General features: G+C 32.4%; 1 protein-coding gene across 1 annotated transcript in view; it reads right to left on the bottom strand.

Moving 5' to 3' along the window:
• LOC143069181 (jouberin-like) overlaps positions 1-14541 on the bottom strand; it is a 377039-nt gene extending 362498 nt beyond the window's left edge. Inside the window, exon 1 of the mRNA XM_076243713.1 lies at positions 14534-14541. The gene's annotated coding sequence lies outside the window, so the exon portion shown is untranslated. The remainder of the gene's footprint in view (positions 1-14533) is intronic.
• Between the last annotated feature and the right edge of the window lie 11210 nt (positions 14542-25751).

Here is a 25751-nt window from a genome sequence, read left to right on the forward strand (position 1 = left end):
TTTTTTTTTTATTGGATAATCATTATGATAACACCCAATTTAATTCAAATATTAAAAATACAGTTTAAACTATGCCTAGTCATATTGTTTAAAAATGTCAATCTTATTTACAAAGTTTGTATACACAATTATACAAACAAAGCAAGCAAGCCAACCAAAGTTTTGCTTTACATGCATTAGGAAATTAGCTGTAAAGCCTTAATTTAGCCGACTTGCTCAAACAATAGATAAAGTAAGAGAAAGATTTGATAAAATTTAACTTACGGAGGAAAGTTTGGTTTTAAAACACTCTAATAAATTCAATAGAAATAACATTTATTTCAAATGTATTCCATTTAGTTTCTTATAAAGCGTATAGGGATCTTTATCCTTATTTTTTTATCCATTTCATGACACTTCACCACTAATTACGTACTACATCTTGATATAGATTGCACCTTTGTTTTCCCGTTTAAAAGGTTTTACACTGGATCCCTTTATAACTTGCTGTTCGGTGTGAGCCAAGACTCCATCTATATATGGCTCAAAAACGAAACGAGATGGGATAAAAAGGGATAAAAAAATCTACGCTACTTTTTTAATATATTTATAATGGGCTTAATATGAGTCAAAATAGAGTAAAATAGTGGGTCGTATTTGGGTATAAGCGTCACGCCGGATTGCCGATTTTTTGCAAGCGTGACAGGTGAAAGTCAAATGATTGTGTAGTGAAAAACGGGAAATGAAGTCTAGCGGGACACGGATAATTACAAAAAATTAGAACTGCATAGTATAAGCGGGATGCGGGAATCTGACAAAACAATACTAGTAAGCGGAATACGGGAATCTGCGAAAACAGTAAGCGGGATCCGGGATCAGAACCCCCCAATGAGACCCCAGAATAAGATATTTTTGTATATTCATCCTATTGTTACAGTCATGCCTTCAATAACAAATGTATCCAGTGCATGCATTTTTTTTATATTTTTGGTCCCTTTTTCAATTTTGTGGAGTCCAAATTAATAGACAAAAGTCCTTTAATATGGATATTTGGAATTCGTTGACATGCTGAATCTAACCGTGTATCTAGTTTGGGGATTGTTTGCCTAGTTGCTGAAATAGCCCACATAGAGTTCCAAAGGGTCTAAAATCAACAAAAATGAATTGTAGCATGCATTTCGTGTACAATAACCCAAATGTGCATGGTTTTACCTCTGCGGTAGTATCCATTCGCGGATCTAGAATTTTTCATAAGTAGGGCCCACTGACTGCCTAAGAGGGCCCCCTGCTGTCACGCTCCAGTGATTCCCTATATAAGTTAAAATCAAGGAGAAACGTAATCGTAAGAATACAATATGATATTTTGAGAATCGCTTTTGTTACAAGTTTGAAAAGCTATATATTTGATGAAGAATGAATGAGGAGTTTGTATTTCAATTTGAAAATACATGTATCATAAATCCTAAAGTCATCAACTAAGTTTTTTCGTTTGTTGCAAGTGCATTTATCACATAATTCTACAATAAAAATTCCTCGCATCTTTAAAAATTCTACATTAATAATGACTGCACTAACAGTGATAATTCATCGCATCTATAGCTAAAATGGATCGCTTTCAATAATCGATATGCTATATTATGATGCTTTTATAACACTTATTTGAACTTTAATGCTATGTTTGTATATTATAAAGACATATCACAATGAAAATATGTTAAAACTTATCTTCAAATCACTTAACTTGATATTTTCAAAACATAAACAAATACAGTTTTCCCATGATCCTTTATTCTACAATAGACATACCCGCATATAACAGTAAAAATGAACTAGCTGGATTCGCACTTTATATACACTGTACTAGTATGTCATTGTAGTTAATTGAGAATTAAAGTCATTTATTTGAGTGAATTTGCCGGTGGTTTTTAAATTAAAATTTAAGATTGCCAATGAGACATCTCTCCAAAAAAATGACACAGAAATAAACTTCTAAATGTCACTACATGGTCTTCAACAATGAACAAACCCATACCACATTGTCAGCTGTAAAGGGCCTAAATAACAAATGTAAAACAATTCAAACGAGAAAATTAACGGACAAATGTAGGTATAAAATAAAAAGAATAATAATAAAACGTTATAGATACAAACGACAACCACTAAATTGTATGCCTCTTACATGCAGAATATGGCGGGATTAAACTCGTTTGAAGGCGCGAATCCTAGCTATCTCCCCTCAACCTGAGACAGTGGTATGATAGTACAACATAAGAAAAAATATGAAGTCAGTTGAAAAGGGCTAAACTCATTAATTGTTTTTGTTCCAAAGAGTATTATTGCAACATGGTGACATCAAATAATGGCTATTTAACTAATTATATTATTTTTGTGGCGCTTTAGCCGTTCGGTTTTTTTGGTTTTTTTGTTTTTTTGTTTGTTTTTTTTTGCATGTGTATGGTCATTTAAACTATTACAGAACACGATCTTTTGGAAATATAGAGTGTAAAAAGTCAGTAATCTAAATAATTGGTGAGTAAAGCATATACCATTGTGACATTAATGTTAAAATACCGATACGCTTTTAATACGCAAGATAGTTGGCCATAATACTTCGGTGGTCATACTATATTTTTATCAATTAATAACATTTAGAAGAAATTTATCCTAATTATTCTGTCACCATTCCACATTTTGCACTGATACACGCTTTTTCAGCAAAACAGTTTACAATATAAAAAAACAAGCTGTAAAGTAAGCAAGCATTTCCAATAACAATATTTAATACAATATTCAGTTTTGTAATTCCGTATCATGGGTGAATTTAAATTGATTTTTGATTGTATTACTGTAAATCAATGGTATTTCTAACAAAAACATTGGCCCACCACGCAGGAGACTACTGAATTTACTTCGAATTAATGTTTGGTCTTGATATAGTCGAATTCGAGATGTACGGAAGGCAACTCTTTACAATTTTCTCATTATTGACCTCCGAAGATATTGGTTATTAAGAACAAACTGTTAAACGCAAACGCAAAAAAAAAGGAAAGTTTAAAAAAAGAAATCTTGTGTTTTCGAAAAAAAAAATATATCAACAACTTTGAAAATACGTTATTTTTTCTTCTTCTGGTAAATACAAGCCAAATTGAAAGTTGAATTGAAGCATGATTGTCTTGTCCACTTAATAAATAGTTCTAGTCATAACTGTATGTCGGTATTGAACTCATTGATAAAACAATTGATATTTAAAGGGCACTAGCTGCCAATTTTATGTTCACCGATGTGTCTCAAATTCTCAAGGTTGATTTAATTGTTATGATATTGTAATTATCGTATTTATTTATGTTGGCCTAATATGTGTTGTATGGCCTGATAGTTGTTGCTACTGTGGTTCAACCATTGACTTATCTTTTACGAAAAGATTCTAAATTTATCTGGAGTGAAAATTGTCAAAACGCTTTTGAAAATAGCAAATCACTTTTAATTAATAGTCCGGATCTGATTACTCCAGACTTTGAAAAATAATTTAAATTTGCTGTTGATGCAAGCGATGTAGGAATTGGAGCTGTTTTATATCAAGAGACAGATGATAATGTTGAGAAACCTATATCATATTTTTCTAAGAAATTAGATAAACATCAGAAAAATTATTCAACTATTGAAAAAGAGTGTTTTGCAATGTTGTCAGCACTTCAACATTTTGATGTATATTTGAATCCCACTGTATATCCTATTCTTGTTTGTACTGATCATAATCCTCTCACCTTCATACATAAAATGAGAAACAAGAATCAGAGGTTGACTAGGTGGAGTTTATTGTTACAGGAATATGATGTAATTGTAAAACACATTAAGGGTAAAGATAATGTAATAGCAGATGCTTTATCTAGAGCTTATTAAAACACTTTGTATATACTATGTATTTTTGTTCATATTATTCATGATAAGTTTATGTTACACTAAAACTTCTTTTAAGGGGGGAGGTGTTATGATATTGTAATTATTGTATTTATTTATGTTGGCCTAATATGTGTTGTATGGCCTGATAGTTGTTTACAGAATAATCTTAGAACTGTGCAGTTTAGAAATCACTGGAACAATTACAAAATGATTGGAACTTTCCAGAATGATCCTAATAAAAGATGCGTTATATAAACTTCTACATTTTACTAGAAACTTCCATTGTAACTTTCTAGGATGTTCTAGTATAGATTGTTCTAGAATTTTCCTTGACAATTATATATATGCAGACACTAAAGTTAAACTCTTACTCTTGGACTTAGACTTAGACATCGATAGACTTTAGTATTCACAGCAATTTAGATTGAAACTTTAATTCTACAAACAACATCATACTGGATTGTGGCCGTAGTAGTGAACATAATATTCAGATTGGATTCCGAAAGATATCCGGATACAGATACAGATAAAAGATTGGACTCATATTTTGACAGTTAAGTTGACAGTAATATTTGTGTAATACTTCTTGTAAACTTTTGTAAAATAAATATTGTTAAATTTTATTATAGATTTGTGTCTTTTGTTGGCTACAATTTAAAGGCGATTTCCGGCCGTAACAGAAATTGGGGGCTCGTCCGGGATTACGAAAATATCTTATTCAAAATTTATTCAGTATTTTAATTATAACTAGCCAACAAAATTCTACAAAATGGCATTTGATGCCGGTAAATTTTTGAAAACGCCAGACCTGGAGGGGTTTGATAATTTAAAGAAAGAGGAGTTAGTGTTGCTTGCTAAACATCTGAAATTAGATTTTAAAGTATCTATGAGAAAACAAATTATAAAAAAATTGGTTATAGACAAATTAGTTGACGCAGAAATTTTAGGTGAAGAGGCTCTTGAACTTAAGGTCGAAAATGTTGACGCCTTTAAATTAAAACAGCTTAAATTAGAACATGAACTTAAATTAAAAGAACTGGAAATGAAGGAGATGGAGAAAATAAAAGTAAAAGAACTTGAAATGAAGGAAAGATTGGAAATGGATAAAATGGAAAAAGAAGATGAATTTAAATTAAAAGAACTGGAAATGAAGGAGAGGGAGAAAATAAAAGAACTTGAAATGAGAGAAAGGCTAGAGATGGAGAAAATGAAAATTGAAATGGTCAAGGAAGAAAGCAACACTAAAGTCCAACCGAAATCAGAATATTTTGATGCAGCGAAAAATATACGTTTGGTTCCCAGATTTTGTGAAAAAACAGTCGATAAATATTTTCCACAGTTTGAGAAAATTGCTCATAATTTGAATTGGCCAAAGCCATATTGGACTACAATGCTACAAAGTGTTTTTGAGGGTAAGGCCGCTGAGATATACTCCGCACTTCCATCAGAAAAAAGTTCCGATTATGACACGGTAAAACAGGAAGTTTTGAAAGCTTATGGGCTAGTACCAGAAGCATATAGACAGAAATTTAGATCATATGAAAAGTTTGATTCACAAACCTATGTGGAATTTGCTCGGGAAAAAGAAGATCTATTTGATAAATGGCTTACTTCAAAGAAAACAGATAACAATTTTGATAACCTAAGACAATTGATGTTTTTAGAAGAGTTCAAACAATGTGTTCATTTAGACTTAAAAACACATTTAGACGACAAAACTGTTGGGACAATACATGATGCAGCTGAAATTTCAGATAATTATACCCTTTCACATAAAAGAAGTTTCAAGGGTCAAAATGTTAATACTTCAAGTGGAAATTACAAAAATCAAAGCACTGAGCGTACTGATAGTAAGCCTGTTGCACAGAATAAGAGTCAGTCCAGTTATAATATGTCTAGTCCAAAATTTGATACTTTTGGGAAGAAGTCACTGATTTGTGCTTATTGTAAGAAAAATGGTCACCTGATGGCTGATTGTTTTAGACTCCAGAAGAAGAATGAACGAGATAATAAGCCGAAGTCCAGTGCTTGTACGACACCTTATATTACAAGTACGTTGGAATGTCCTGCGAGTCAGGCTTTTAAGTCCAGTTTTTGTGATTACATGGAGGAATATAAACCCTTTATGTCTGATGGGTTTATTTCTATTGTTGATGATACCACTCTTTAGCCTATTAAGATTTTACGGGACACTGGAGCTTCTCAGTTTATTGTTAGAAGGTGTGTTGCCTTTGTCCGAGAAGACTTCTGTTGGTGCCTCCGTTTTGTTACAAGGTGTAGAGTTAGGTTGTATAGATGTTCCTCTATATCGTATTTATCTGAAGTCAGATTTGATAACTGGACCAGTTATTGTGGGTGTTCGTCCTAACCTCCCTGTTGAGGGTGTTACATTATTGCTAGGAAATGATCTAGCTAGGAACAAAGTGGTTGCAGAACCAATTGTTACCAATGAACCGGTGGTGGATGTTAAATCATCTGAAGATGATGCTGAATTCTATCCAGCTTGTGTTGTCACTAGAGCGATGGCTAGAAAACAACAAGATGAGGATTTGCAAGAAAACCAGTTTGATTACATGGACCTTTCTGACACTTTCCTAGCCGACATTGCAGGTCCTGGTAGCTCAGAAAAGGCCATAATAAGACCACCTAGTGTTAACAAGAATGTTATTATGCCATGGTCAAACGTAAACAGCCATTCATTAGACCGAAAGAATTTATTCGAAGAACAACATAAAGACCCTGAGGTTCTTCAGCTCAACCAGCGGGCTCAACCACAGGAGGAAGCAGACAAAGTGGCCGAATGCTATTACCATCAGGACGGCATTTTAATGAGGAAGTGGAGGCCTCCTGATGCTACCCCAGAGGAGGAATGTAGAGTGGTATACCAAGTGGTGGTGCCTAAAGTTTATAGGCAAGAAATTATTGGTCTTGCCCATGACACCCCCTTGGCTGGACACTTAGGTATAAGGAAGACTTGCCTTAAGATCTTGCAGCATTTCTACTGGCCCAGACTTCGAAATGATGTCGCAGAATACTGCAAATCATGCCATATATGCCAGGTTGTTGGTAAACCTAACCAGAAAATACCACCAGCACCACTTCTGCCTATTCCAGCCTTTGACGAACCTTTCAGCAGAGTTCTAATTGACTGCGTTGGACCTTTACCAAAGACCAAAACTGGAAATGCGTATTTATTGACAATCATGTGTACATCCACACGCTTTCCTGAGGCTATTCCGCTAAGAAATATCAAGACACCTAATATTGTCAAAGCTCTTATCAAATTTTTCACGTTAGTAGGACTTCCTAAGTCTATACAGTCCGACCAGGGATCAAATTTCATGTCACGTCTATTTCAGCAAGTCGTGTACCAGTTAGGGATTGCTCAGTATAGATCAAGTGCGTACCATCCGGAATCTCAAGGTGCCTTAGAATGTTTTCATCAAACATTGAAGAACATGATTAGAACTTTTTGTCTTCAATTTAACAGAGACTGGGATGATGGAGTTCACTTTCTACTTTTTGCAGTTCGAGAGGCTGTTCAAGAATCCCTTGGATTAAGTCCCTTTGAGTTGGTATTTGGCCATACTGTAAGGGGACCGTTAAAATTGATTAAGGAAAAGTGGCTAACTGAACATACTGACCTGAATCTTTTAGACTATGTATCTAGATTTAAAGAAAAATTGTATACTGCTTGTCAAATTGCTCAGAAAAACTTAAAAAATGTACAGAACAAGATGAAAATATGGTATGATAAAGATGCCAGGAACAGAGTTTTTGAGCCTGGTGATAGGGTACTTGTATTTTTGCCAGTTCCTGGACATCCTTTACAGGCTAAATATTGTGGTCCTTATACAATAGAGAGTAAAATCAATGATTTGAATTATTTTGTAAAAACTCCAGGTCGGCGTAAACAAAACAGAGTGTGTCATATTAATATGTTAAAACCATATTTTGAGCGTACTAATGAATGTGATAGTAAACCAGTTGCCACTTTAGGCATGGTTAAATTTGAGAACAATCATGACAAACCAGATGTAATTGAACCACCTTTTAGTTCTAAAACTATGGAAGAGACGGTTAGATTGAAAAATTCAGAAATTCTGTCAAATTTAGACTCAAAACTTGCACATCTATCTTTTGATCGTAGAGAAGAAATAAAAACTTTGGTATTTTCTTTTAAAAATCTTTTTCCAGATGTGCCAAACAAAACCACTGCTGTTTGTCATGATGTTGATGTAGGAGATGCTTCTCCAATTAAGCAACATCCTTATCGGCTTAATCCACTCAAACTTGAAGCTATGAGAAAAGAAATTAAATATATGCTTGACAATGATATTATTGAGCCGAGTAAGAGTGAATGGAGCTCTCCTTGTCTCCTTGTGCCAAAACCAGATAAAACCTTTCGTTTCGTGACTGATTTCAGAAAAGTAAATTCAGTCTCAAAATCTGATTCCTATCCGATTCCAAGGATAGACGATTGTATTGACAACATTGGTCAAGCAAAATTTGTGAGCAAATTTGATTTGTTGAAAGGTTATTGGCAAGTTCCACAGACACAGAGAGCTCGTGAAATATCAGCTTTTGTTACACCAGATGGCTTATTTCAATATACTGTAATGCCATTTGGCATGAAAAGTGCACCAGCTACATTTCAAAGAATGATCAATAATGTTATAAAAGATTTAAACTGTTGTTATGCTTATATTGATGATCTAATTGTATGTAGTGATAGTTGGGAACAGCATTTAACACATTTGTATGATACTTTTGATAGATTGTCACAATCAAATTTGACTATTAATCTTGGTAAAAGTGAATTTTGTCAGGCCACTGTTGATTATTTAGGGCATACAGTTGGCCAAGGTCAAGTGAAACCTATTATGGCTAAAGTGGAAGCCATTTCCAAATTTCCTCCTCCTACAAATAGAAAACAACTTATGAGATATTTAGGCATGATTGGATTTTACAGAAAAATTTGTTCAAATTTTGCTACTGTGGTTCAACCATTGACTCATCTTTTACGAAAAGATTCTAAATTTATCTGGAGTGAAAATTGTCAAAACGCTTTTGAAAATAGCAAATCACTTTTAATTAATAGTCCGGTTCTGATTACTCCAGACTTTGAAAAATAATTTAAATTTGCTGTTGATGCAAGCGATGTAGGAATTGGAGCTGTTTTATATCAAGAGACAGATGATAATGTTGAGAAACCTATATCATATTTTTCTAAGAAATTAGATAAACATCAGAAAAATTATTCAACTATTGAAAAAGAGTGTTTTGCAATGTTGTCAGCACTTCAACATTTTGATGTATATTTGAATCCCACTGTATATCCTATTCTTGTTTGTACTGATCATAATCCTCTCACCTTCATACATAAAATGAGAAACAAGAATCAGAGGTTGACTAGGTGGAGTTTATTGTTACAGGAATATGATGTAATTGTAAAACACATTAAGGGTAAAGATAATGTAATAGCAGATGCTTTATCTAGAGCTTATTAAAACACTTTGTATATACTATGTATTTTTGTTCATATTATTCATGATAAGTTTTTGTTACACTAAAACTTCTTTTAAGGGGGGAGGTGTTATGATATTGTAATTATTGTATTTATTTATGTTGGCCTAATATGTGATGTATGGCCTGATAGTTGTTTACAGAATAATCTTAGAACTGTGCAGTTTAGAAATCACTGGAACAATTACAAAATGATTGGAACCTTCCAGAATGATCCTAATAAAAGATGCGTTATATAAACTTCTACATTTTACTAGAAACTTCCATTGTAACTTTCTAGGATGTTCTAGTATAGATTGTTCTAGAATTTTCCTTGACAATTATATATATGCAGACACTAAAGTTAAACTCTTACTCTTGGACTTAGACTTAGACATCGATAAACTTTAGTATTCACAGCAATTTAGATTGAAACTTTAATTCTACAAACAACATCATACTGGATTGTGGCCGTAGTAGTGAACATAATATTCAGATTGGATTCCGAAAGATATCCGGATACAGATACAGATAAAAGATTGGACTCATATTTTGACAGTTAAGTTGACAGTAATATTTGTGTAATACTTCTTGTAAACTTTTGTAAAATAAATATTGTTAAATTTTATTATTGATTTGTGTCTTTTGTTGGCTACAATTTAAAGGCGATTTCTGGCCGTAACATAATATACTTAAACGTATGTCCTAGTTACAAATAGTCGAAAATACACAATTAACAATACATGGACCTGACAATATTCATTAGCATTTCATGTATATTTTTATTAAGATGCATGTATCGTATAATTAACAATCGAAATGACCTCTAAAGACTGCCTAGGGTCATTGAAACCAATATTAACGTAAATGTATAAATAAAAACAAATACCAAACCACTTACAAATGTATTTTTAAGATTTGCTTGATTTCATATTATAGGTTAAAAAGTATGTTTACCATCGTTTTTAAATTTGTAAGAATGATTTTTTTTTGTGATCGAGTCTGTCAACCAAATGGTTCATCCTTGTTTTATTTTCCATGTTTACATTCTTTTCTTTTTACATATAATTCTTAATGATTTGCATATAAGGAAGTACGTTGATATGATTGGTGGAGAGGATTTCCAGTAGTTGATCTTGACGTTGTTTATTTTTCGATAGACGACGTTGATCGAACTTCTTTTCGTTACCATTGTAAACAAGATGGCGGCGATAATAACACCGACGTTAACAAAATGTATTGTCAGTGCACGTTAATCGTTATAAATTAAATAATAAACACAAAAACATTCGTTTGAATGAGAATAAAAGTTTTTGTAGTTTTTTTTTTTTTTTTTTTTTTTTTTTTTTTTGTGAGATAGCAAGTTTCATTGAGTACCTATTTTTGCGTTAACCAACAAATATATTCATGCACCAGACCTACTTAATGACACAAATATACAAGTTACGGATGATAGAGGTTACGAGTATTAATCCATATATTCCTTATCTCCAATTTTAAAGAATTATAAGGATTATACGCCTTTTTAAAGGAATTTAGAATGAAATTCAAAACAGTGTGGCTATGGCCATTGATTGACACATTAAATTCATCCGTTGACTGGGACAATTTAGGTGAACGTTTGTATGTAACGACCACTGCTCATTATGTACTTTTTAAAGACACTTAAACTATGGGGTCACCAAAGGTTCTCAACACCTTAATAAAGTAATTCGAAAAATTAATCAGAAATAACACGATGTTTTGATTTATATCAATTGTATAAATCAAAACATAAAGGTTATTCCTGATTAATTTTTCGAATTATTTTATAATTAAAGGCGTTAAGAAACCTTTGGTGACCCCACAGTTTAAATGTCTATCGTAGGTACGTCGTGAACAGTGGTCGTTACAGACAAACGTTTACGTAAATTGTCCCAGTCAATGGATGAATTTAACGTGTCAATCAATGGCCACAGCCACACTGTTTTGAATTTCAATCTATTGGTGTATAAACTGGACTATCATAAAACTCCTTTGGAATTTTATTTGTTTATGAGTAAATTTTTACACCATGATAAATTGCACTCCATATCTGTACGTCTAAAAAAATGTAATTTTCACTTTAAACAAAATACTGAAATATAGTTATTTCGGCAAATAAACACATTCATGTACTATCTTTATTTGGTGTACTACTTTTTGTAATGATAAAGATGAAAGGTCTTGGATTGAGAAAAACATTGTTACACTTAAACGGAATTTAAAATGATTCTGACGAATGACGGCAAAGAGTCTGAACAATACAAATAAAAGGTGTGTAATCGTCAAGCGTTAGAACCATATCCAATGATAACTGTGATATAATCATTTATATTACAGCATTACAAACTATGTGTTCAACTTCACAATAACAGTAAGTGCTACAGAAATTACTGGTTACTATGTTTCAATTTAACAATTTGTAATTTTTAAGCCTTTTACACGTGAATTGTCGGTTTATGTACTTTTTACTCCTAATTGGTGATAAATCATTTGTTGGCATTCAATTAAATTCATAGACGAAGTTTCAAAAGATACTGAGAAGCCATGTTATATGAGAGACAATTGATTTGCCTAGTTAAAATATGATTTATCAAATAATCCAACATAAAATCAATTTTGTTATTTTTTAATAAAAAAATCACAAAGAAATAAAAAAGAATTTAATTGAAATATTCTGTCATTTTGTAATTTTGTATTAAAATCAATTATTGCGTCTATTACTAGCGTTAGCATTGTCGTTCATGATTAACTTTGCATTTACTGACAATATGTTTTAATTGCTGTTTTATTAATAACCTACGTAATGAAACCCCTCATGTGTATTCCTGATTACGTCGGACCTGTCTAAGACTGGTTCCATGTCCTTCATCTGTTTTGCTCTGACAACGCCGTATGTTGCAAGGGAGAGGATCAGCGGAGGACCTACATGTATCTATCCTGTCTTAGACTGGTTCCATGTCCTTCATCTGTTTTGCTCTGACAAAGCCGTATGCTGCAAGGGAAAGGATCAGCGGAGGACCTACTTGTATCTATCCTGTCTTAGACTAGTTCCATGTCCTTCATTTGTTTGGCTCTGTTAAAGCCGTATGTTGCAAGGGAGAGGATCAGCGGAGGACCTATATGAATCTATCACGTCTTGGAGTGGTTCCATGTCCTTCATCTGTTTGGCTCTGACAACGACGTATGTTGCAAGGGGGAGGATCAGCGGAGGACCTACATGTATCTATCCTGTCTTAGACTGGTTCCATGTCCTTCATCTGTATGTTGCAAGGGAGAGGACCACCATAGGACCTATCTACCCTCGTTAATGTTGTAATGATTGAATGTTTTGGTCTTAAGGTGGTACATAACACTACATAGAGATAACCATATAATAGCAACTGAACCTATAAGAAAAATCTAATTACGAATGCCATGGTTGAATTTACCATGTTAATAGGCCTGGCGAAAGAGTATTGTTGTTATTGGATATGGATCAATCTAGGCACTGTTGAGCATGTTCCTCATATCTTCATTCTATTAAAAGCTGATTTACCAGATCCTTCACATCAATTTATGTGTATGTATATACGGAAATAGTTTTGTTACCATTGACAACATTTGACTTGTAACTATTTCATTTGAATGAAATAGTGTCAAACCATCAATAAACATTCTTTGAGTTTTTTTCCTGTATGCATGGTTTCGCTGAATGTTTCTCATGAAATTTATCACTAATGATTTGATAGTTTATGTGACATTTATTGAAACTTGTGTTACAAATGTGACCAGTCTGATCCTTTGTAATCCATTCTGATAACATCCAGCTTAGATTTGTTAGATAAATTATCATTATAAAGACTTAGATATTTACACCATCTTCAGACACCATTGTTTGTTTTTTGTTATTTACGTGTGAGTTTAAAATGTAAACATTTGTCAACTGTCACGCTAGCTATTTTGTCTGAAGCTTGGTAAGTTGTTTGTTGTGAAATATACGGAGGCGACCTCGTCGATCCACACACACACCTATTATACTTACAAAACTCTCGTAACGACTAGTATAACAGATAACACTTCTACAATACACTTTAACATTACCTGATCTTGCAAATGTTGCGTAGTCTTATGTTAGAACTACTGTTGAACAGTGCAAGAAGCTCATATTAAGGACCGATAACTCTGTCGATAAATATTGTCGTGTATACAATGTTGTTGAAATCAGAGCAATTGTATACTTGTATATGTCTATGTTGAAATGTATACAATAACATATAAATTTACACAAGTTTAACTTTATTTCAATTTATTGAATGCCTGGAATTTCTTTAAAATAGTAGATTAATAAAAAAAATTAATAAAATCATATTCAATGAAATCTTGTTTAATTTTCTACGAAATAAAACAAATCCATTAGAATTTAAATCAAAATATTTCTTTAAAATATATAATTATAGAAACATAAATATTAAATTGATTAAAGAAATTGTTTTATATTGTTCATATTTTCTTAAAGTTTATTATGATACATTCTTCTTCTGATTTGACACGGGGAAGAGAATGAAAAATTTTGTATATCACAAAATTCAAACTCTGGTAATACATGCATGTATACACAGGATGTTTAATGTCACCTGGTTGCTTTTGGTTTGCACGTCTACCTGACAATATATTGTTATGTAACATTACTACCCAGGTCAGAGTTCACCTGGTCGTCAAGTGATGGGATTTTGAAGGTATAGAATATTTATCTATTATAATTGTTTGGATTTTTTTCTGTCTTGGGATGTAAATATTTTTTGGTTCTAAAAGGAAAGTATAAATATATTTCTAAAAAAAAGATAAATTATACAGAAAACAGGAAAAATGCCTTTAAAAAGGCAGAGAAAATTTTATTGTTTACTATTTTCTGGTAACAGTATATATCTTGGATATATCTTTGAATCAGCGGTAAAAATAAAATGTTCCCGTGTCACTCTTAAAATAATATTTTTTTATCAAGAAATTTTGAAATCAATCATATCGAAATATCACCAAAGAAAATAACAGAAACATTAGAGATTCTACATAAAAAATTAAATTTAATCAAGGAAGGTCGTACTATACAAATCCTTGATTTGATGCAACATTTTCATATACATGTACATCATCCGCCATTTTGAAAAATCCCGAAATATTCACTTTTTTAAATCAATTTTTGACCGAAATTGCCCAGAAATTAAACTGTTTCAAATAGTATTTTTCGTCAGATATATGTTTGAATATACTTAATCGATTTTCAAAGTTTTATTTTTATTAACGGAATTTCTTTATTTGTTGTACAAGTAGACATGGGTATCGGTAATTTAGCATTGAGTCAACGGAAAAATGACGAGAAAAATACAAGACTAACAACGGACAGAGGCTCCTGACTTGGGACAGGCGCAAACTTGCGGCGGGGTTAAACATGTTTATGAGATCTCAACCCTCTCCTATGCTTCTAGCAAATGTAGAAAAGTAAACGCATAACAATATGCACATTAAAATCCAGTTCAAGAGAAGTCCGAGTCCGATGGCAGAAGATGTAACAAAAGAAAATAAATAAAACAACAAGAATGTGTCCAAAGTACACGGATGCCCCACTCGCACTATCCTTTTCCATGTTCCATGGACCGTGAAATTGGGTTATTAGAATGAAATTCATAACAGTGTAGCTATGGCTATTCATTGACTGGGGAAAATTAGGTGAACGTTCGTCTGTAATGCCCACTGCTCACGACGTACTTATCATAGAAATTTAAACTGTGAGGTCACCAAAGGTTCTTAACGCCTAAATAAAATGATTAAAAATACTAATCAGGAATAACCTTTGTAATTTGAAAATAAATAAAAATGGCCTTCAACACGGAGTCTTGGCTCACACCGAACAGCAAGCTATAAAGGTTGAATACTTAAAATTCTTTACTTGATTTTTTGTTATGGTTTGACCATCAATTTCCTAATATGATATCGCACGTTCTTTCAGATTATTTTTTTTACTTAATTGGCTTTAAAAGTTACAATGCATGATGTCGTCTGGTTATGTAGTTCATATGTGTTTTTCGTTTCTCGTTGGTTTTCCCGTTTGAATGGTTTTACACTAGTAGTTTTGGGGCCCTCTCAGTGGCGCTATATAAGCAACCAAATGTTTTCCCAAAAAGGGTGGCCCGGGCCCCCTGGGCCCTCCCCCTAAATCCGCCTTTGCCTCTATAACTTGCTGTTCGGTGTGAGCCAAGGCTCCGTGTTGCAGGTCGTACCTTGACCTATAATGGTTTACTTTTATGAATTATTTCTTGGGAGGAGAGTTGTCTCATTGGCACTCATACCACATCTTCCTATATCTATCTATATCTATACATTTGTTTTTCAACAAAAGAATACATCACAAGAATATAAGTTTTGTAAGAAACGTGAGAAATTGTGTTGGACTTGAAGATAAGGCAAAGTGACAAATATCTGAAAGAATGAATCGTTTTATGGTATTAAACAAAGAAATCAAATGATTTTTTAATTATCCAGAACTCTTCACAAACAAAACCCACATGTATACGCATTGAATAAATAGTAGGCCATTCTTAAATGATCACACCGTAGAAGTAGTTGTGCTCTTAATCAATGAGATATTTTGTGAATTAACCCCATCAACTTAATAGTTTTTTTAACAATGGATAAACCTATTTTTTTTTATTATTATTAAATAATATCATCTCTGAACATTATTATTCTTATAAATGACACGGTTGTATGTGATGATTATAATAAATATTTAAAACAAATTCCTTTCAAGCTTTGTAAAAAGAAAGTTTCATTTTATGTATCGGAATGTGTAACAAGTGAATATTTCAATCCCCACTGGAAGGCCTCTGACAGACTGGGTGAGCATAAAATCATAGCCGTTGACAAACAAGTTACAACCTACAAACGTTTTACTGTCGACCACACTGTTATGCAATTAATTCTATACTAATTTGGCATTAAAATTAGAAAGATCATATCATAAGCAACAAGTGTACTAAGTTTCAAGTTGATTGGACTTCAGCTTCATCAAAAACTACCTTGACCAAAAACTTTAACCTGAAACTCCCACTTTCATTTTCTATGTTCAGTGGACCGTGAAATTGGGGTCAAAAGTCTAATTTGGCTTAAAAATTAGAAAGATCATCTCATAAGCAACAAGTGTACTAAGTTTCAAGTTGATTGGACTTCAGCTTCATCAAAGACTTATCTTGACCAAAAGCTTTAAAATGGACGGACGAACGGAACCACAGACGGACGGACGGACGAACGGAGCCACAGACCAGAAAACATAATGCCCCTCTACTATCGTAGGTGGGACATAACAACAGACTACTAGCAGTTAACTGACATGCCAGCTCCAGACCTCAATTAAACTGATTGAAAGGTTAAGTCTTCATCATATGAATATCAGGCACAATCCCTCCCGGTGTCTTCCTCGAATGCCAACATTTTAAATGTAACCTATTCCTTGAATGCCAACAAAAATATTTCAATAGATGTTTATATAATAACAATAGGTGTTTTTAAAAGTATTTACCTGATAAAAATAATTAGTGAACTTGACAAAATTGCAACATTTTAACACTTTTTGATTAGAAAAAATAGCAAAATTTTAGGGTTAAAATTATTATGAATTTAAAGAAATAAAATGAAAACATTTTATGACTTTTTATTGAATGTCTGGATTTTCTTTAAAATAGTAGATTAATAAAAAAAAATTAATAAAACTCCGTTAGGGGTTTAGTATCATACTATCATAAAATATATGAGAAGAACATAACCCGTGTCATGCCAACAACTGTTTTTTTTTTAAATCAATGTGTTTAGTTTCGATGCAAAGACCCTATAAGTGAATCAATATTAAAGCCAACATATGCAATCTTTAATGACCTGACAACAGTATCGTAACTATATCCCTTCTTAAAAAGTATGTTTAAAGGTTTTGTAAGCTTTTGAGGTGAATACTGACATTTCTGTGCTTTGTAAAGAATATTACCACAAAAGATTGGATGTGAAATACCTGAACGCATAAGATGTCTGCATGTTGAGTTATTCTACGAATTATTTCCTTATACCGATGATAAAATTTAGTAAATGTTTTGACTTGTTTGTGATATCGAAAACCCTGGTGTAATAATTTTTCAGTAATACATACATTTCTATCGCTAAAATCTAATACGTTGTTACATACACGAGCGAATCCTACAAGATGAGATATATAAACACATTAAGATGGTGACAAGGGAATGTCACCATCTAAAAATGGATAATGGAAATGAAAAATCACCTCTTTAACATATCTTTTTTGCATTAAGCTTCCCGTTATTGATATAGATATCAAGATCGAGGAAAGGGCAGTGGTCATTGTTAGTATTAGCTTTATTTAAAGTAAGTTCAACAGGATAAATTTCTTTAGTATACATACTGAAGTCGTCAGAAGCCGTTAATTAGTAATAATTACTTTGCAAAATGTAGATTCTAAGATTTCAAGATCTTATTTTAAAGCAACGCGCAGACACATACATATGTAACATGAGGTAAATATGTACGATTCCTGATAATACGTTATTTTAATTCGCTAGCATCAATCTCGCCTAATTCTGAAATCTAACCTTCATTTCAATATGAAATGTCATATATTCATGTATTGAGTGCTTCTTTTTGTAGTTCTATTGGGTTGACCGTGCGCACAGTTTTATATTGCAGCATTTCTGAACTGCATACAAGATGTATTTACATCGGTCAATGCCTTTACACTTAAATAAAGTTACAAACAGAAAAGCATTCAATTTTTTAAGGACACTAGCTGTCAAATTCATGTTCACCGATTTGACTCCAATACCCCTATTCGACTTAAAACATACTACAATGTAAAATATACGGTGACCTATAGTTGTTAATTTCTGTGTCTTTTTGGTCTCTTGTGGAGAGTTGTCTCATTGGCAATCATACCACATGTTCTTTTCTATGACTATACAAAAAAGTATAAAATTAACAATTTAAGATGTATACACGCGAAATTAGGTATCATCATTTCGTGTGTATTTTGTTCTAGACTCCCTCTAATTAAACATCGATGTGATCTGCTGAAGACTACCGGCAGTTATATAATCCGGTGTAATCATTAACATAGATATAAATAGAGAGCGAACTCGTGCATTTGGACTTTTCTAGGTCTGTTTAATTTCATGTTATAGGTTAAAACTATATGCGAATTATCGTTTTTACCTGTATAAGTATGAGTCTTTGTAGATCGAATCAGTCAGTTATTTACAATGTTGACCTTCTTTTCCTTTTCCTAGCTGAATACGCCTAGTTCATGCGTAACCTATCTCTATATAAGCCCTTTTGAGCAAACAGTAGTTTACCGATTTCGAATAACATAATCCGTACAGAAGATTCAAATCAATATAAAAAACAAACAACAATTTTGTGCATCGAATTGGCGCCAAAAGGGCAAAGGCAAGTTGGGTGCCCGACAATATTAAAAGCGTCTTCTACTTTACTTTCATCACTCGCAGTGACGACTTACAGAAAAGGGTAAAGATTTACAGAAAAGGACAGAACAGGACCACAAAAGAACGAGAAGGGTTCGAAAAGGAAATCGATTTATATTTTGGTTATCGAAGGAGACTTAGAAATTGAAGAACATTAAAGTCTATAAATGAAAAGATAGCTTCCAAAAACTGTCTTATTAGGTTTGAAACCTATACGTGCGTCTTACTATCTCTCTGATACCCTCTATCATTTAATTTTATAGACTACTATTTACTTATATATACATATAGTTACATATACATTGAATATCGCACAGTTTTTGTGTGTTTGTTCATAATGAACTTCAGAAGAAAACATATGACGACATTATGGCAAAGAACTAAGTTCCATGGTCAGAACATGGAAATACTTGTAAATTCTTAAACTATATACATGTAATACAGTCAATTCTAAATTAGTCACTTTTATTTAATTATTATTTGGAGAATAGTTTATATGGCCTCGCATTGATTTCTTTAACAATGAAATTAGTCTACAATATATTTTGCAATATGCAAGTATTCTTTGTAATTGGTTTACCTTATGTGTTTTAGTTTTATTAGAAAACTTCCCTTTTTTCTGACCTTTATTCTTTCCTTTGGCCCTAGCTTCGTTGACAACTCATCACCATTTGTTGACTGAACCAATTAAGTCTAAACGTGGTATTGGCGGAACCTTGCAAAAACGTTGTATCGTTCCTTCAAAATCTGTGTTGCCAATATATGACTGCCCATCAAATATATAAATCATCGCGTGTCTTCGCATGCGTATTAGGTCGTATCTTGTCATTTCTTCCAGTCGATACCTATTGTTAGCCTCAACCAATTCTGTCATCTTCCTTATTTTGAGTTTTGCATGTAAATCATATTTTATTAGAATTATTGGTAATCCATTCAATTAGCTATAGTATCTCAGCCATGACAATCTTGAAAATTAAAGCTAAATATCAAATAAAGATACTGCTTATTTTTTGTGTTTGATACGGCTTGGTTGTCACAGAGCAACACAGTAACATAAAACCCTATGAAAAAAAACCAAAGAACTATATTGTCAAAAAACACTGCCAAACATCCAAACATGCTACCCATACTGATCTGTGTCCACATTTGTATAATTCTAAAAATAAAACCAGAAACGCCGAAAAGGAGAAAAAAGGTTATTAATGTTGATTTTCAATTCATTTATCTAAACTTTTTGTTAGATTTCACATGGCTGATCTATTTCCGCCAACATTTTTCTTTGTGTCTACATTTCCCTATAAAATGTACAATCTAAATTAGAGTTATGCGTGTATTAAGGACGATGCAGTGTTAATAATATTGATATATAAAAAGATGGCCCTAGCACCGGTTGGAAAGTATTGTTTTGCTTAATACGTTTTCGTAGTGAAGGTATAGCAAACTTTCGCGTGTATATAGATATGAAATAAATATATGTATGCTCTATTTCAGCTCATTTTCGTTTCTTTTCTGTTCTTTTATGTCCTTTTCGATCATTTCCTATTCTTTTCTGTAAATCGTCGCTCTTTTCTGTAAATCGTCACCCGTAAAATATAATATTTCTTTTAAAAACAATTCAAAATAATGATTTTCTCTTTAATAGCTTAATTTCGCTGTTTAAAAGTTCTTGGCAATCTGCAGCAACCTTTTAACCAATGTCAGCTGTAGATACTAGCATACGCAAACTGGATAGCCAATAATGTTAATAAATGTGTGACAGTGTTGTAACCCAAATCCGGAAGTCATGGAACGACACTAATACTACATGCCTGTCAAATTTGACAACATAAATGTATTATGTTTACAAAGCTCTGTCAATTTGCAATACAACAAAGCGGAATTAGCAGCTGTATAGTGGGGACTTGTCCAGAATAAACATGAATCGTTTGCAAATTAATAAATGAAACGACATTTTGAAAGTAAACATCCAAAAATAAGTTTCTCCTACATAAAATTGAGAATGGAAATGGGGAATGTGCCAAAGAGACAACAACCCGACCATAGAGCAGACAACAGCAGAAGGTCACCAACAGGTCTTCATTGCAACGAGAATTTCTCGCACCCGGAGGCGTCCTTCAGCTGGCCCCTAAACAAATATATACTGGTTCAGTGATAATGAACACCATACTAAACTCCAAATTGTACACAAGAAACTAAAAGTTAAAATGATACAAGACTAACAAAGGCCAGAGGCTCCTGACTTGGGACAGGCGCAAAATGCGGCGGGGTTAAACATGTTTGTGAGATCTCAAACCCACCCACTATACCTCTAGCCAATGCAGAAAAGTAAACACATAACAATACGCATATTAAAATTCAGTTCAAGAGAAGTCCATGCATAGATATTATTCAAATTATTAAGCGATCTACAACAATTTTTCTGTTTGAGTTTTGGAAAATCGTTGAGTTTTGGAAAACCGTTGTGTTTTTACAAAAGCTATAAAAAAAAAAACAACATATTCATGAGGTACTGAAAAAAAATGATGTTGTCACAAGCTCGAATTGTCCAATTGGTATCAAACTTGATTCCAAAATTACTGACTGCAAGAATCTCAGCGGATTTGAAAGTATATGATAAAATTGGTCAAACTCGGGTCTGATATTTAATCTTTCGATAGAAACTAATGTGTTCAAACTATAAAAATAATTTTTAAATTGTACTTATATTATTTGATTTTGGATTGAACGCATATTCTGATTGGCTGACAGTGTGTTTGGCTGACAGTGTGTTTGACTATCAGCTCATAAACATAATTTTGTCATGTGACCGTGACGTCATCAACGATTTCATGATTTTTTTCCGGCTTAAAATGAATTTACAATTAAATTATAAGGAATGGCTGTAACATGTTTTTCTATCTAGTCGAAATAACATAAAAAAGAGTGCTGCACTTTAAAATAACACAGTAGGGGATTATTCAGTGTGCACCAATTTTTTTATGTTATTTCTTCAAAATTAAAGAAAAATATATTACAGTCATTCCTCATTTATTTGCATTTATTATATCGAAGCGTTAAAAAAAAATATTCAATTACACATATTTTTTTTCCTTTTTTTTTTTTGGAACTCTTTTTTTTTATCTAAATATTGCTGAAAGGCATATGCTAATAGTCTATACTGTAAAAACTATTCGAAGTTCTTTGATAAGCTTCAACCAATGTAAGGTCAACTACTATAAGTACTGGTATATGTTGTATTTTTACAATTGATGTTGTTGTAATAAAATGCACATCCAATACACCACTGGGCAGACGAAGAAACGATTGAAGCTCTGAGAACTGTGATTCTTTGGAATAAGGAAGCTATGATTCATAAATCGATTTTAGGTAAGTTTAAATGTTTGGGTATCGTGGCATAGCATTTAGGTTTATAAATTTCAAAAAACTATTTTTTTACCCTGTAAGAAAAAGAGATGTGGGCATTGGTCATAGCTTTTATTATCAATCATAGAATTAATCAGAATAGTTATGATTAATCATCAATATTAAGATATTACGTTGCATATTAATGGCCTCATATATAACACCATAAAACAGCATAATCTCTTTATTAACCATTCTGCATTTCAATTTCCTTACGATTACAAAAATAAAGTGTTAGCAATGGCTTTTCTTCAAATTACTTTGTACTTCTCGATAAACATTAAAACAAGTTATGAATTAATCTGATATGCTTTGTACAGTAGTAATATTAAATGCTTAAAACTTCTATAAAGTATAAAGAAATCGAAGTCCGAAATCACTTCAAATAACAGGCCGACCTCTAATAGAACGAGCTAAAAGTAACCGTCATTTGGGATTTGCAGTATCAGGCGCTTCACTTACAATTTACCTTTATCATAGACAAATATGTGTAATATATATGAGTCTAAATTGAAAACTACGTTCACACCTATGATTGCGTTGGACAAAAACCGCAATTTTCATACGTGTGCATGTAAAACAAATTTCGTTGTGGAAGGGTCTAGAACGAAATTCATAACAGTGTGGTCGACAGTAAAACGTTTATTAGTAATTGTACTGAAAAGTTTACCTTTAACTTGTTTGTCTTGGGCGATGATTTTATGCTCACTCAGTCTATCGGAGGCCTTCAAGTGGGGATTTAAATAATCATTTGTTACAAATTTTGATACATAAAATGAAACTTTCTTTTTACAAATCATTTAAGGGATTTATTTTAAATAATTGTTATACCATCACTTACAACAGTTTCACTTTTAAGAGTATTAATGTCCAGAGCTGATATCAATAAATAATAATAATAAAAAAAAAGTTTATTCATGGTAAAAAAAAAACAAAAAAACTTTTAAGTTAATAGGGACCCGCGTTATTTCAGAAAATATCTTATTGATTAAGAGAACAAAAACTTCTACGTTGTGATCATTTAAGAGTGGCCTTCTATTTATTCAATGCTAACCATGTGGGCTTTGTTTTTTTTTTATATACCATAAATCGATTCGTTCATTCAGATATTTGTCAGTTTGCCTTGGCTCTTCAAGTCCAACACACAACTTCTCTTGAAATTGGTATTTTTCTTACAAAAATTACATCCATGTGATGTATTCTTTTCATGGAGAATGAATGTTGCACCTTATTTTATTTGTTATCTTTTTTTTGTGTGTATCATTGACGTATAAGACAACCTGAATCTTCTTTATTCAAATTTAAAACATACGAGATGGCAATTATGACACAAAATAACTAAATTAAACTTACAGCAGAAGAAAGATAATGAACATCGCTTTTATAGTCTTCTAAATATCGAAGACGCGTGGTCTTTTTAAAAATGATGTAAATTTATAAAGGAAACAACAAACAAAATAGTTCGAATATTTATATTAGAAAAAGTTACGGTGTGTAAATCATAACAATTATTTTATTTCAATGAAAATCAAACTGTTGAATTTTTTCCGCTGCGAGCAAATTTTTAATTTTGGTCGCATTTTGAAAATCAATAAATCTTGTATTCTTGTTGGAAGCTGCACTGTGTAGTTTATACCCGTTTTTTTCAATGCCACACAAATCCAACACAGACAAAAAAATGGTAGGTTCAAGAAATAATTGATGCAAACTATACTTTATTGTAGTTTTAACATGGGTAGGCATTATATTCGTGATTATTTTTGCCCGAGCGATATCGAAAAACTATTATAAAAAGTGTCCTAGTTCAGTGAAAATGTACGTCATACTTATTTCCTAAACAAATAAATAAACAAACATTAATTAATTAACATACAACACTACCAAAGGCCAGAGACTCCTTACTTGTATGATTTTGTAAAAAAATGCATCTTTTTAAAACAGTCGAAAACAAAATTGTCTGTCCAATGGAAAAGTCGAAGCCCAAAAAAGATGAACAGTGCATTATAGAAACATAGAAGCTGGTTGCAAAAGTTGACGACAAGATCTATTTTATAACTTGATTATGGCCTAATACTATTAACCTGAAATAAATATATTTATAGCAATTCCCTTGATACGAAAGATCTACATGTTGCCTTGGCTTTTCTTTTTTTTTTCTCTTTGGTTGGGTTTTTGTCTCAATGACAATTCAATTTTCATTCTTATCATAGATATAACTGCATGTTAAAATAAGAATATGAAGTGTGATAGACAATCAGACACATTCTTTCCAGGGACCAACAGGCGTTATCAAGCTATAGGTCCCCGTATGGCCTTCGACCATTAGCAAAATACACACTTTATAGAACGAAAGCTCCAGGAGGTCTTGGGATGAAAAAGACAAACATAAAAGATGAGCGAGAAAAAAAATAGGGATACCGCATGGAAATTGGAAAATGGTCCGCGACATTAATTTAGTCAACTCACTTAGTTGAAATTAAAGACCTGGCGAATTTTAGCCTTTTGCAATGGATGTGATGTATGTTTAAAAAAACATCATGGTTTGTTTGGACATTTTTATAAATCAAGTCTTGTTTTTAAATTATTTGCAAGTAAGTTTTAAGTCATGAACAAATAATCACTCACAGAAAGACGTCAAATCCATCAACAAAAGAAAAAAAATTAATAGACGACCGACAACGCACAGAATATCATGTATGTGTTCCGGACCATATGAGTATTTGGACCATACGCATATATCATGACCATAAGGGTATACTAATATGGTCCAACCATACACGTATGGTCCAAATACTCATAAGGTCCGGAACATATTTTATTTGCGATCACAAATGCACGAAGACGTCCATTTCTATGTAAATTGGGTCGATTTTTTTATATAGATAAGATGAATGCGTTTCTGTTGCCAAGTGTTTTTCACAAGTATAGTAGCAGTTTAGCAGAACGGTTTAAGTTTCCTATATACACCAAATGATACATTTTGCCAATACAATAACGTAAATGCATGCAAATTTCACAAGGTTTAATCCAAATAGCTTTCTTACTATCCAATAACTTTCAAGTACGAAAAAGACAGGGCAGAAGTATATTTTGTCTTTATGTTTCGTATTTGCACAACCTTTGAAAGTGGATTATGCATTCGTTCTAAAATAAAATTAGACCAGATAAAAGTTAAAAGATTACATAACTCGACAATCGCAATTGTTAAATCCGAGAAAGATAATCAATCAATACATGCATTCAGTAAGTCATTCTTTTTTCTGAAAGAACATGGCTTTGCGATATCTTATTATGAAAATTGATTGTCGAAACATAACAAAAACACAAGTAAAGGACGTTTAATTAATCAATATAAATCAAAACGCAAATTCCTGATTAGTATTTCGAATTATTTTATATAGGCGTTGAGAACCTTTGGTGACCCCACGG

This window comes from Mytilus galloprovincialis, chromosome 1 (genome assembly GCF_965363235.1).
Source record: "Mytilus galloprovincialis chromosome 1, xbMytGall1.hap1.1, whole genome shotgun sequence".
Lineage (NCBI taxonomy): Eukaryota > Metazoa > Mollusca > Bivalvia > Mytilida > Mytilidae > Mytilus > Mytilus galloprovincialis.